Genomic DNA, 15,257 nt, shown 5'->3' on the forward strand with positions numbered 1-15,257 from the left:
GCATTTTAGTCTTTTTACATGACTGAGTCAGATGATTAAGTCTTCTGGAATGTCGTAGAGCGTCCAGTTATGGTTCTAACGCACTTCGTTTCATCTTGATCGGATATCGTATGAAAAAGTTATAAGTATTTCCATGAAGCGAATTTGAAAATCCGAACTAGAAAATCAAAAGATGCTCTCGATGTTGGGTGGATTTTCTGAATTTTAATTTTGAAATTTCAGGGGATTTTGTGTAATTTCAAGGTTTTAAAGGTCCGAGTTGATGAGGGGTTTTTGGCATTAAAGTTTATAGAAGCAGGGGCTTATGTGTATATAAGAGAATCAGAGGGATCCTTAATACACAACTCAGATTGAGCCACGTCGGTCAGATTCCGATTTGACGGTTCATACAAGAGCTTGCATTGAAGATGCTTATCCGAGGCTTCTCATTGGTGGAGTGTATTAGATATGATGGTCTAGTGCTACACCATATTGCATTGACTAGTGTGTGTCACATGTGCATCATCACCGAAGCTTAAATTCCAATCCCTTAGATCTGAATCAAGTAAATCTTATAGATCCAGATCTAATGGTCTATAAATGATTCCCCTTTATGGGTTAAACCGACATAAATCTAGAATACACGCTGATGTAGCCAATCTATAGTCGACAACACTTCTGACGATGTCAGCGCCTACGTCATGATGACATCATCGAGATTCAAATCTAATGGTTTGGATCTATTATCCATTGGTTTAATCGGACGGCTTAGATTATAAGATCTTTTATATGAGATCTACGGTCTGATTTTGCCCCTGTTGCGTGTACCATCAGTGTAGCCTACGCCACTCCTACGAAGATTCCATTCAGGCTATCTCATTGCTCTAACTTCAAAGGGTCATATCTCCCTCATTTTAACTCAGATTTGGGTGATTCAAGTTGGAGATTCTTCATCTCTCCGAGCTTTACACAGCAGAGGGAAGAAATCAGGCAAAGGAGTTTCTGAGGTGCTCAGAAAAATGAGTTGAAACTCATGAAAGGCTAAGGGTTTGAATGAAAGACTTCCATCCTCTTGCACTTGACTCATAGCCCCCATTAGAGGCTTAGGAAGTTGCTGGAAACCAAGGCAGCAAGCTCTATTGGTTGTTGCCAAGAGAAAGAAAAAGAAAATGGAAGAGAAGAGAAGAAGAGGGAAATAGAGAAGAAGTTTTTTCCTCTCACTGTGTGTGTAAATGTGAATGCCATTGTTACTCCATGAAAGTAAAGACAAGGAGAAAAGAAAGAAGAAGAAGAAGAACCTAGAATTTGGTTATTGTGAGTTGCTTTAAGAAACCCAAGTGCCAACCGGGGTTAAAGCATTGGCGGCACTGAGACAACGTGGTTGTGGTCTACATCAAGTGGAGATCGACATTATTGCATCTCCGACAGTTACTCCTTACCAAGGTAACCTCACTTTTGTCAAATTTTCATTTTTATAAATCATTGTAGGCAAGATGTTTGATAAAATGCCTAAGTGATATTTGTAGTCTCTTTGGGAGAAATTTGCATGCATGAGTGCTTCATTATAGGGCATTGTTATAAGCCCAATTTTATTTTTTTTAGTGTTCAGTGGGTGCTGGACATAGGGGCTATGTGTTCCTTGGTAGTTCAAACCATAGTTAACAAATTCGGATTCGGGAATTATTCGGACGGAGAATTATTCGGAATAATTCGGATGATTAATTGAAGGATTCGGTCAAAAAAGCGGTCAAAAAAGCTTACTGGGTTTTTTTTTTTAATTTTTTTTTATTGTTTTTTTTTATTGTTTTTTTTTTAAATAATATTTAAATAAACCGAATAATTCGGTTTAATTCGGATTCGGTCCGAATTATTCGTGATTTATATTCAGTTTTGAAAAAGTCACGAATTTTAAAGAATTTTATTTTTAATTCGGATTCGGTCTGAATTTTTGATAAAATTCTTTAAAATTCGGTTCGGCCGAATAATTCGCGAATTATTCGGCCGAATTGATAACTCTGGTTACAACTACCTAAACCTATTTGCCGTGGGTGCGGCCTCTCAGATCATTCTGAGAAAACTAGGGTGAAGACCTAGCCATTGTATGTCATTGGTGGAACTGGGAATGTGTTCTCTTGGCTGTGGGTGTAGTCATAATTAGTATTAAGTAAATGTTGAGTCCGACAGTGGACATTACTCCGTGCATGTTGGCAACTGGCCGAAGCACGTATTTCTTGTGTTGTGGATGTGTATGCTATTATTTGCATTATGGATTGGAGTGCTTGACTGCAGAATGGGTGTATACATCAGATAGATCTGACCACTTGGTGGTGCAGTGTGGATATACATACGACTGTGTATGTATGTGACAGTGATTACCGTGTGAGGTTTATGAGACAGCTCTGGGCAGCAATACAGGCTATGTGAGTAAGTTTTATAGAACAGTAAGAATGGTCAATAGTATACAAAGCAGCTCTAGGCAGCATTAGTAGACTGTGCTATTGAAGTGTAAATAGTGATTGCCACATCAAGGGTACAACTGAAAAATGAAAAAAGATTTGGCACACTGATTCACCCCCCCCTCTCAGTGTCAATCGGGACCCAACAGATGCTTTCTCATAAAGACGAACTGGCTGACCTCACAGTTCTAAAAACCAAACTTCTTAAGAGATGAGTCTCAACTGAGGCAACGTAGGCAATTGGTAATGAATTCCAGCTTCCCTAGTCGGCTATTTGAAATCTTCCCTATTCCTTGGTTGCATCTTAGTCTGTTGTCTCGAACTTTCCCATCACAATTGGTTCTTGCACAATGCACACAAACCCTTAGTCTCCTAGCTCTCCTTTCTTGGGCATAAATGCTTAGCCCACTAAATGGTCTGGCCTTAAGCTCGTGCGACTCCTTCGCACGCATCTTTCGAAAGAATGAGCAGATATGCCTTTTTTATGTCTCCTGGCAGGTGTAAGCACCAAACTACCTTCACTTTCTTTTCCTATTATCTTTTTAGAAGGATCCAAGAATTGGCGGCCTTCTTAGGTTGATTCAAAGAGGTAGGATCAAGAGGGGGATCCTCATCTCTGATCATTAGGATCCCGGATATATCAATGATCTTGCTCTCACAATCCTTCTATGCAAACTGGAGCTATTCTAACTCATAGTGCACCCAATCAAACTCATCTCGAAAAAAGATCTCGAATCCTAGTTGTATGTGGGCTACTGCTTTATTGAACCAAGGCTCTACATTTTCGCAAAACGAGAAATCCTCTCCTTCTTACACAAAATACCCAATAAGGGTAGGATAATAAGTTGCAGTTAGTTTTTTGTGTTATTTTCGATTCCTTGTCACATTCCTCTTTCTCAATTCCTTTATTTCTCAATCCTTCTTTTCCCTTGGCTTCAACTACTATAGGGAACTTTGTCACGCCCTTATGATATTTGTTGAGTCTCATTCCTAGAAAGCATCGCATGTTCTTCATTATACGGCCCACTGGTAAACTCTAGATAGTCTACTAGGACATCTTCTTCAGCTACTCCTTTAGCAAGGAAAACATGTGTGCCTTCTATCTCAAACCCACTAAGGCAGATCTCCTTTTCTTGTCCCCCCACCTTCTCAATGTTGGCTAGGGTATTAAGCAACTCGGGGTCTCCTGAAATAGTTACCACCTTTCCTTCATGCAAGAACTTCACTTTATGGTGCAGACTGGAAGATACCGCATTGGCCTGATGCAACTATTGGGAAACATATCCACACTCCCTACTATGTTTTGGTGTTAACAAACAAACATACGTCTTTAACTTGGTTTGATAAAATGTGATTAGCTTGAAAAAGGTGTAATTAGTTTAAAGAAACACTTAGAAGGACATCAAGGTTTGACCTCATGTAGACATGACCTTGAAGCTTAAAAATATTCAAGACCAAGATGATAAAGACATTCAAGACCCAAGATGAAGACATCAAGACCCAAGATGAAGACCATAGGATAGAGAATATATTTTGTAATTTGTACACACATTGCATATGCACGCACCTCATGCATCATACTAGAATGACCTTAGGTGGTAGAGTGCAATGTGCTCTAGTAAAACTCTGTGAAAATAGATTGACCTGATTCAAGGGTATTTTGGTAACCTTAGAGTTAATATCAGGAAATGGACCCTCAATAAAAGTTATAGGAAATCAGGTCACGATTCCAACACAACTAGTTTCGGGTTAATCCGAGGTCAGACCAAAAAGTTATAATCAAATCACCGTCGATAGATTAGTATGACAGAATTCTGACATAACAGAATCTGTCAAACTGGCGGTCGACCAGATAGAAGTACCAGTCGATCAAAACTGTCTGAGACCATAGCGGTCCCAATCGACCGGTGCCTCCCTGGAAAAGCTCTAATGGCTAGTTTTCTACCATAACGGCTCTTTTCGATCGACTGGCAGAAAGTCTCGATCGACCGGTGGTCCCAAAATACGACAGTTAAAGCCTGATTTTCTGCCTAAAATGCTTCATTAAGCTCACCTATAATTAAATAAGAATTAAGAAAGAACATTAAGAGCATTATTGTAAGCATTCAAGAGTCATTAAGATTATTCTATCCTACTTGAGCTGTTCGATTATTATACTCCCAACAAGAGCTCAAGTCTCAATCAAGTCCTCCACTCTCTCCTATGCAAGTCAAAGCCATAAGAGAGAACTTTACAAAAGGTGCATCATTCATCTTTCATTATTATCATTTGCACCACACTTGAGGTATTCCTCTTATTCAACTACTCCTTATTTTTTTGTATTTTTACAATTTGAGACTGTACTTAGGGTTGTAAGGATCCTCTTATCCTAAAAAGAGAAAGGTGTCTCTCTACCTCTAAAAGGGATTATAAAGGCGCCTCTCTGCCTGTAAAGGGGATTTGTAAGGATACTCTTATCCATAAAAATATTGTAAAGGTTTCTTCCCTATCTACCGTATTGAAAGGGAGAACTAGTGGAATATCTTACAAGAGGATTCTTGTAGGGAGTGGATTAGACTCAGATTGAGTCGAACCATTATATTTCTCGGTGTTGTGTGATTGTGTTTATTTTATTTTATTCCGCATTTATTATTTACAATCACACTTGGGACAGTACTTCGAAAAGAGTTAAAATTCCACTAGTATAACCTATTCACCCCCTCTAGGTTATTTCAATTAGTATCAAAGCGGGAGCTCAATTTATTTAAGACTATATTGTCTTAAAAGTGAGTCAAAGACCATAGCCATATTCCAAGGACCACTAGAAGGCATGAACGCCTTGAGACCACCTTATTTTAATGAAGAGAACTTTTCCTTTTGGAAGTGCAGATTCAAAAACTTTGTGTGTGGTCACAACATCCTCGTATGGAGAGCCATAGAGAATGGACCATACACCATCACCAAAATAGTTGATGAAAAAATAGTACCAAAAGATGAAGGGGAATGGATAGCTGAAGACATCACTCTCATCCAGTACAACTTTCGTGCAATCATATTCCTTCAGTGTGCCCTTAATGAACAAGAGTTCAACAGAGTCATAGCATGTGACATAGCAAAAGAGATTTGGGATATGCTTCTTGTCACACATGAAGGTACAACAGAAATAAAGAAAAGAAAGGTAGACCAACTTATTTCTGATTATGAATCCTTCTTTATAAAAGAAAATGAGTCAATAACTTCTATGTTTACAAGATTTACTAACATTGTGAATAGTCTCAAAAGTTTAGGTAAAACTTACACTAACGCTGAAAAGTCAAGAAAATCTTAAGAACCAAGCCTATAGCATAGAGACCCAAGAAAATAGCAATAGAAGAAGCCAAAGACTTGACAAAAATTTCTTTGGACTATTTGCTTGGATCTCTACAAACTCATGAAGTATAGTTGAATGTCGACAAACCAAATCCTGATAACAAAAAGAGAACTATAGCTCTAAAGTCATCTTAGACTATCGAAGAAGTAAGCGATGATAAAGTAGATGAAGAATTCGATATGGAAAAAGAAATTTCACTCATCACGAGGAAGTTCAATAAGTTCCTCAAAAAGAAAGGAAGATTTCAACACAAGAACAAATCCTACAGAGATAAATCCTATGGGGAAAAAGGTAAATATAAAATTAAACCCAAGAAAATCTCTTCTAAAGACATAGTATGTTTTGAGTGCAGAAATCCTAGACACTTCAGAATCTAATGCCCACATAAACAAAAGAAGAAGGCTTATGCAGCCACATAGGACTCAAGTGATGAAGAAGAGAAAAGCAAATTTGAAGAAGTCACCAACCTCGCATTGATGGCTGTTGGAGATGAAGAACAAGAGGTATGTCAAACTCAACCTGAATCCTTAATAAGGGACTCTAATGAGGAACTTCAAGAAGCCTTCGAGGCATTGTATGAAGAAAGTCTCAAATTAGAGTTTGATAAAAATGAACTTGAAAAAGAAGTTGATGCACTCAATAAAAGAGTGGATCCACTAACCTCAAAGGTGAGTGAACTGGAGAAAGAAAACTTCAAGTTGAACTCCACCCTTTGCACCTTCACCCAAGGGTAAAGGAACCTTGACAATCTTCTTGGATCTCAAAGAAAAGGTCCTAATGAAAGAGAAGGACTGAGTTATAATAGACAAAATCCATCAAGGAGAAAAGAAAAACAAAGTGAGAATCCAAGAAGGGGTGACCAAGGAAACCAACCATCCACCTATTACATCAAATGTGATTTTTGCAAAAAAACAGGAAATTCCATAAACCAGTGACATTCTAGGAAAAGAAAAAACCCCAACTCTCAAACTGAGAGACCAAGAGTTAGCTATGCCTACTACTACACGCCCCTAATAAGGCAATATAGGTCTCAAGAAGACTCTAGACCGATGCCTAAGTATAGAAAATCCCAACCTCAAAGAGATTATTCTATTAAGAGGCCCCAAAGACAATACCAAGGGTATGAGAACTACCCTCGGAAGACTTATAGACCACAAGGAAAATACCAAAACCAAGGATCCTATAGACCTTAAAGATACTATACTCCTCAAAGATCAAATGGATCTTATGAATATTAGAGGACCCAAAGAAACCCAAAGTCATCCCAAAGGCAGAACCAAAGACCTAAAAAGTACAAAACCATTTGGGTTCCAGTAAGAAAGTTTGACACTAACAATGATGGACCCATGAGATTATGGGGACCAATGTACGATTAAATTTTTGTTATAGGTTTGCTTGAAGAATAAGGTGGAAGCCGAATGGGTAATCGATAGTGGATGCTCCAAACACATGACATCCAACGAGAACCTATTCTCAAGCTTACGGGAATACGACGAAGGATGGGTCTCCTTTGGAGATGACAGCAAAGAAAAAATTGCTGGCATTAGAAAAATAAGACTTGGAGGTATTTTAATCTCAAATGTTTACTTTGTGAAAAATCTGAATTATAACCTCCTAAGTGTAATTTAGTTATGTAGCACTGGATACAAAGTAGAATTTAATGTCTCTCATTGTTGCATTAAAGATACAAATGATAATCTAATTCTAAAGGGTCTAGGAAAAGCAATATATATATATATATATGTATGATTGATGAATCAAATTCCTTGAATACATGCTTGGTTTCTAACCATAGTGAGTCATCATTATGGTATAGAAGACTTGGACAAGTAAATGTCAAGTTGATTCAAACCATTGCATCAAAGGATCTTGTGAGGTACCTCCCTAAAATCAAGTATGAGATAGACAATTTCTGTGATGCTTGTCAAAAAGGCAAACAAACCAAAGTCTTCCACAAGTCGAAGAATATTGTCTCTTCCTCTAGACCATTGGAACTACTTCATTTAGACTTATTTGGACATATCATTGTATCTAGTATGAGTGGTAAAAATTATATATTTGTAATTGTTGATGAATAATCTAGATACACTTGGACTGTTTTTGTGAAAAATAAAAATGATGTCTTCGATGAATTTGTAACTCTATATAATAGACTGCAAAATCAGAAAGGGTATACAGTAACCTCTGTGAGGAGTGACCATGGAGGAGAATTTGACATTTGACTTATATTGCACAAGTATGGAATTGACCATAATTTCTCTGCTCCTAAAACACCTAAATCTAATGGGGTTGTTGAAAGGAAAAAATGGTCACTATAAGAGACAGCTAGGACTATGCTCAATGAGTGTTCCTTGCCTAAGTACTTTTGGGCTGAAGCTGTAAATACAGTTTGTTATGTGCTAAATAGGATAATTCTCAGACCTTTACTTTCCAAGACCCCTTATGAACAGTACTTTAGTAAAATGCCAAAAGTAGACTACTTTAGAGTTTTTTTATGTAAATGTTTCATCCTAAACACTAAAAACTATTTTAAAAAATTTGATGTGAAATCTAATGAAGGAATATTCTTAGGACATTCACTCAACTGTAGGGCATATAGAGTTTTTAATAAAAAATCATTAATGGTTGAAGAATCTATGAATGTACTATTTGATGAATCATTGCCTAATGACTTAAACAAAACTCTTGTTGATGATGATGATGATACCATGTTTGATAAGCTTAAGAACAAAGTTAATGATATTTCTCTTGATGATTCTAATGATGTTACCATCGAAAAAGTAGAAACACTTCCTAAGGAAGTCATCCCTCATAGGAATCATCCCTTAGAAAACATTATAGGGGATCTAGATGGAGAAATCCAAACTAAATCTAAAACCCGAGAGGTATGCAATCACACTGCATTTATCTCAATGATCGAACCCAAAAACATAGAAGAAGCTCTAAAAGACAGTGATTGAATTATTGTTATGCAAGAGGAGCTTCGCCAGTTTGAAAGAAGTAACATATGGGAACTTGTCCCAAAACCTGACCACCACACCATCATTGGTGCTAAGTAGGTCTTTCGTAATAAACTGGATGAAGATGGGAACATAGTAAGAACCAAAGTGAGACTAGTAGCCAAAGGGTATAATCAGCAAGAGAGAATAGACTATGATGAAACATATGCACCAGTAGCAAAGTTAGAGTCCTTTAGAATGCTACAAGCTTTTGCATGCCATAAGGACTTCAAACTATATCAAATGGATGTCAAAGTGCCTTCTTGAATGGATACATTCAAGAAAAGGTCTATGTAGCTCAACCCCTAGTTTTGAAGACCCTAAGTTTCCAAACCATGTCTATAGACTTGAGAAAGCCATGTATGGCCTCAAACAAGCCCCTAGAGCTTGGTATGAGTGATTGAGTACTTTCTTAATAGAAAGTGATTTTTTAAGGGGAGGATTGACACAACCCTATACGTGAAGAACTTGAAGAATGACATACTCATTGTTCAAATTTATGTGAATGATATCATCTTTGGCTCAACCAACAAGAGAATGTGTATTGATTTCAATAGCAAGATGAGCAATGAATTTGAAATGAGTATGATGGGAGAGTTAAATTTCTTTTTTGGTCTTCAAATAAAACAAACTGATAATGGAATTTTTATAAACCAAAACAAGTACACCAAGGAGCTGCTAAAGAAAGTTGACATTAATAGTAAAATATCTTCAGACACTTCGATGAGCTCATCCTTGAAACTAACTAAGGATGAAGATGGGATTTATGAGGATGTAACTAGATATAGAGGTATGATTGGAAGCCTTCTATATCTAACAGCAAGTAGACTTGACATAATGTATAGTGTGTGTACGTGTGCTCGGTTTCAAACCGATCCTAAGAAATCTCACCTCACAGTTATAAAAAGAATTTTTAAATATTTGAAAAGCACTTGTGATGTTAGGTTATGGTACCCCAAAAACCAACCCCTTGACTTAGTTAGCTTTTCAGATACTGACTTCGCGGGCTGCCATATCGACAGAAAAAGTATTAGTGGTGCCTATCACTTTCTCGGCTCTTACCTTGTCTCTTGGTTTAGCAAGAAAAAAATTCCGTTGCTCCATCTACCACGGAAGCTGAATATGTTGCAGCTGGTAGATGTCGTGCCCAAATCCTTTGGATGAAGCAAACTCTCTAAGACCTTAGAGTGAGTTTTGAATCTTTCCCAATCATGTGCGATAACACCAGTGCCATAAACTTGAGTAAAAATCCCATTTTACACTAAGGGGCAGAGCACATTGATATTTGATACCATTTTTTGCGAGACACCATCAAAATGGTGATGTTTCTCTGGAATACATTGAAACCGAGAAACAACTCGTAGATATATTCACTAAACCACTAGGTGAAGAGCGTTTTAGTTTCCTAAGGAAGGAGCTTGGAATTTGCAACCCAATTGGTTGAAAGATTATACATTCTTTCATGAATATTTATTCTAAAAGCACAGACTTGAAAAACCCCTTCAAAATTCACAATTTTCTAGGTTTTCAGGCATTTCTAAAATCTTCTGGTCGACCGCCTCAAATCTTTCGATTGACCGCCACTAAGCGAAAGGATTACCAGTCAACTGCCACCATCTACCGGTCGATCAGCGCTGCCAAAAACTCGATTCCAAACTCCTTTAAAATCGATTTTTTGAACCATTTTGTCTCATTTTAAAAACTCCTTTTAGCCTAAAACCCTATTTCGACTATTCCTCTAACAAAACCCTAGCTTAAAACCCATTTCTAACCTAGATCTCTCAAGATCCTTTCCCTTCCCTCTAAAAAACTCTTGCCTCTCTTCTCTTCTTACGCCTTCCATCATCATGGATTCCCACAGCCCACACAAATCCAAGAAGACTATTGCTCAAAAGGGAAAACAGAAGGCCTCTGATAAAGATATCTGGTTCTCCTCCTCCATTGCTCAAGAATCATGGGATCTCTATATTTCTTGACACATAGAGCAATGTAGAACCATCAATTCCGACTCTTTGTCTAGGTATGACATCAAAGACCTCTTTGATGCTTTGGGATGGGGCAACATTCTCAAACTAGAGTTCAATTGTTATCCCCACCTAGTCAAAATGTTCTTTTGCAACCTTACTTTCTCTGGTGAAGGTGACAACCTTCTAGTCCATTCCTATTTTAAGGGAGTTCCAGTAGATATAAACATTCTAATGTTAAGATAAATCCTAGACATCTCTGTGGCAGGGGAACTCAAATACTATCAACCCAAGACCTATATAGAAAAATTCATGGATGTTGACTGTGTGTACTCTAGCATCATGAAGGAATATGCTAATACTCACAAGATTAAGGCTAAGGAACTCACAGATATAGGGAGTATTGTAAATCTCATCATCTCCCACAACATCCTACCAAAGAGTGGTCATAGAGATGAGGTCTCACCATTCCATGCTTATCTTACCTACTGTGTCTGCAAGACTGTGAGCATCAATCTTCCTTCCATTCTACTCAAAACCATGATTATTCATAGTGACAGACTTCAAAAGGGAAATCTTCCCTACGGAAGGATGATTTGCCAAATCCTAGACCACTTTCATGTGGATTTCTCTAGTGAATCATTGAACCTTTTCCTCAAGAGATTAATATTTCCACTATTTGTAAAATGCACCTCCTTCCCAAGAAGACCACTGCCTCCAAAAAGACTGATGCTGGACCCAGCCAGCCACAGTAACAAGGAAGTGATGATACGTTAACCTATGCGACCGTTGCCAATCTTCAGAAGGTTGGGAACATCATCCTTGCCCAATTAGTGAAGATGGAAAGAAAGCAGAATGAGATTCTCAAGCTCCTATGCGCAGACGAGGAAGATGAAGATGATAGAGAAGAAGAAGAAGAGTAGGACGCAGAGGATGAGGATGCCTTTTATATAATTTTACTTTACCGTTAAACTCTTATTCTGTTTTATCTTATGGAACTTAGTCTTTGTTTTAGTCTTTTTCTGTTACTTTTTGTTGAAATACTCTGAGATACGATGCTGAACCTATGGCTATTTTCTATGTGTTACGTTAGTTTAATTTTTTTTTGGCACATACTCAGGGGGAGCATTTTAATATCTTCTGCAGTTTTGATTCCCCTTTTGCTGTTGACAAAAGGGGGAGATCTTTGTTTACTTTTTCTGAAAATGACAAGTATCCATCATTTTTTAGTTCTTTTGGAAATGAATTCAAATATCTTATTGAACTTTAAACTATATTACTGTCATTTCTTGTATTTGGTTATAGTTCCTGTGTTTGTTTTTCATCACAAAAAAGGGGGAGATTGTTGGGAAACATGTCCACACTCCTTACTATGTTTTGGTGTTAACAAACAAACATATGTCTTTAACTTGGTTTGATAAAATATGATTAGCTTGAAGAAACATTTAGAAGGACATCAAGGTTTGAACTCATGTAGACATGACCTTGAAGCTTAAAGACAGTCAAGACCCAAGATGATAAAGACATTCAAGACTGAAGATGAAGACATTAAGACCCAAGATGAAGACCATAGGATAGAGAATATATTTTTTAATTTGTACACACATTGCATATGCACGCACCTCATGCATCATACTAGAATGACCTTAGGTGGTAGAGTGCAATGTGCTCTAGTAAAACTCTGTGAAAACAGATTGACCTGACTCAAGGGCATTTTGGGTAATCTTAGAGTTAATATCAGGAAATGGACCACCATAAAAGTTGTAAGAAATTGAGTCACAGTTCCAACACAACTAGTTTTGGGTTAATCCGAGGTCGGATAAAAAATTTATGGTCAAATCACCGTCGATAGATTAGTATGATAGAATTCTGACATAACAGAATCTGTCAAGCTGGCAGTCGATCGGAACTGTCCGAGACCATAGCTGGTCGATTGGTAAAAAGTCCCGATCGACTGGTGTCTCCCTGAAAAAGCTCCAATGGCTAGTTCTCTACCACAACGGCTCTTTCCAGTCCATCAGTAGAAAGTCTCGATCGATCGGTGGTCCCAGAATATGACAGTTAGAGCCTAATTTCCTGCCTAAAATGCTTCATTAAGCTCACCTATAAATACCCTAGCTTCTCTTAATTAATTATGAATTAAGAAAGAACATTAAGAGCATTACTGTAAGAATTCAAGAGTCATTAAGACTATTCTATCCTACTTGAGTTGTTCGATTATTATAATCCCAACAAGAGCTCAAGTCTCAATCAAGTCTTCCACTCTCTCCTATGCATGTCAAAGCCATAAGAGAGGACTTTACAAAAGGTGCATTATTTATTTTCATTCTTATCATTTGCACCACACTTAAGGTATTCCTCTTATTTCATTAGTCCTTATTTTTTTCTGTTTTTACAATTCTAGACTGTACTTAAGGTTGCAAGGATTCTCTTATCCTAAAAAGAGGAAGGTGTCTCTCTACCTCCAAAAGAGATTGTAAAGGTGTCTCTCTTCTTGTAAAGGGGATTTGTAAGGATACTCTTATCCACGAAAATATTGTAAAAGTTTTCTTCCCTACCTACCGTACTAAAAGGGAGAATTAGTGGAATACCCTACAAGAGGATTCTTGTAGGGAGTGGACTAGACTCAGATTGAGTCAAACCACTACAATTCTCGATGTTGTGTGATTATGCTTGTTCTATTTTATTCCACATTTATTATTTACAATCACACTTGGGACAGTACTTCGAAAAGAGTTAAAATTCCACTAGTATAATCTATTTACCCCCTTTAGATTTTTTTCAGTAACCACAGCCTTCCTAGGAGCATGTTAAAAGAAGCTAGGATATCTATTATCTGGAAATAAATATCAAAATTCATCGGGCCAACCATCACAGTTGCCGTGAGAACTCCTAGGACCTCCCTCTTTGTGTTGTCATAGGCCCTCACTGTTTGGTTTGATGGTCTCATCCTCTCCATATTCAGACAAATGCTTAATGTTGATCTCAATGGTAGTACATTCAAAGCAAAACCATTTTCAATCAGGACCTGTGGAATAACCTTGGCATGGCACTTGACCGTATATGCAAAGCTCTATTGTGCCTAACCCCTTGGCTAGGAATCTCAAAGTCAGAGAACATCAACGATTGGACTACATATGTTGTCCCTACTATTTGTGAGAGCTGCACTAGGTTAATTTTAATAGGGACTTGTACATTTGCAAGAGACTTGAGCACGACTTCTCGGTGTGACGGGGAAGCCATCAACAAACTCCAAATGCAAATGTTGGCTTACACCTTTTTGAGTTGTGTCAAAACAGGATTTTCCTGTTCCGTACTGAGACTTACTCCTACCCCGTTTGCTTTGGGTTGCTCTAACACCAAAGATTGGTTCTTAAACTCTTTTACACTCAATGTCTCCATTATACTCACGGGCCTTTTGATGACAATTTTTGTGGGATGTCTATCATTTTCATCATCACCGCCTATGATGGTGATAATTCCAACCATGGGTGTGTTCTTCCACATACTCTCCAAATTCTCCCTCTCAGCTGGGGGTTGGAAGTCGAGGTCCTTCACAAATATCCAGGGCTCTAGCCCATTCCTTCTTCACTGCATTAAAGAGACACTGGAGCCTTGTATCCAATGCCTCTTCCAAGGTATCCACCTTTCTTGCTTCTTTGAGAAGCTCTACTTGCTTGACATAGTAATGTTCACCAATGGCAACGTCACCTAACATTTTATCAGTCCCATCTAGATGGCCTACCATTGTGTTCAAAAGTACAATTATATGCACCATTCACTCCTCGAATGCTATTTCAGAATTGGCATCTTCTTCCTCTTCCTCTTGGTTGAGACCTTCATCTAGCAATTCTATCTCTATTTGGATAGGTAATGTCGAACGGATGGCATCGGCAGTATCTACCATTGGGTCATCCCCAATAATGGCACACACTGGATGATAAACCATGTCATCAATTCCCTTGGCATCATAGTCATCAAGTTCATCATGGTCGGACTCTCCCTCTGTGTCGCTCATTATGTGAATTAGGCAAACCTCTTCTTTGATATGTTCTCCAGCTGCTAGTGTCATAACTGCCTTGAGTAGTTCATTGGTAATTTCTTCAAACACTGGCGAAGGGTCCCTCCCAGGCTCAATAGGATGAATCAGTGGGGTAGGAACCATCTCTGATTCTTCATTATCTAAACCATTCACTGATCAACTTGATGAGGTAGAATCTAGTGACCTTGGTAGCATATCACTCCAATTGTCACCATCTATCCATCTATTCTTAGGTTCCTGGAAGCTGGGATCATACATTGTTCCTGGGCCATGCGATGATTGGGAGTTAGGGTCATATGATGAGGTTGATGGGTAGAGGGTGGGATGATATAAAGGGGATGTATTGTGAGAGGTTGAATATTATGAAGGTGATAATGGATGATAGTATGATCTTGGGTGGTATGATGGGGATTCAGGTTGTGGTGGTGAAGGGGGTGATGTATAGTTGATGGAAGAACATGGATCATT

Source organism: Macadamia integrifolia, chromosome 6, assembly GCF_013358625.1.
Source record: "Macadamia integrifolia cultivar HAES 741 chromosome 6, SCU_Mint_v3, whole genome shotgun sequence".
Lineage (NCBI taxonomy): Eukaryota > Viridiplantae > Streptophyta > Magnoliopsida > Proteales > Proteaceae > Macadamia > Macadamia integrifolia.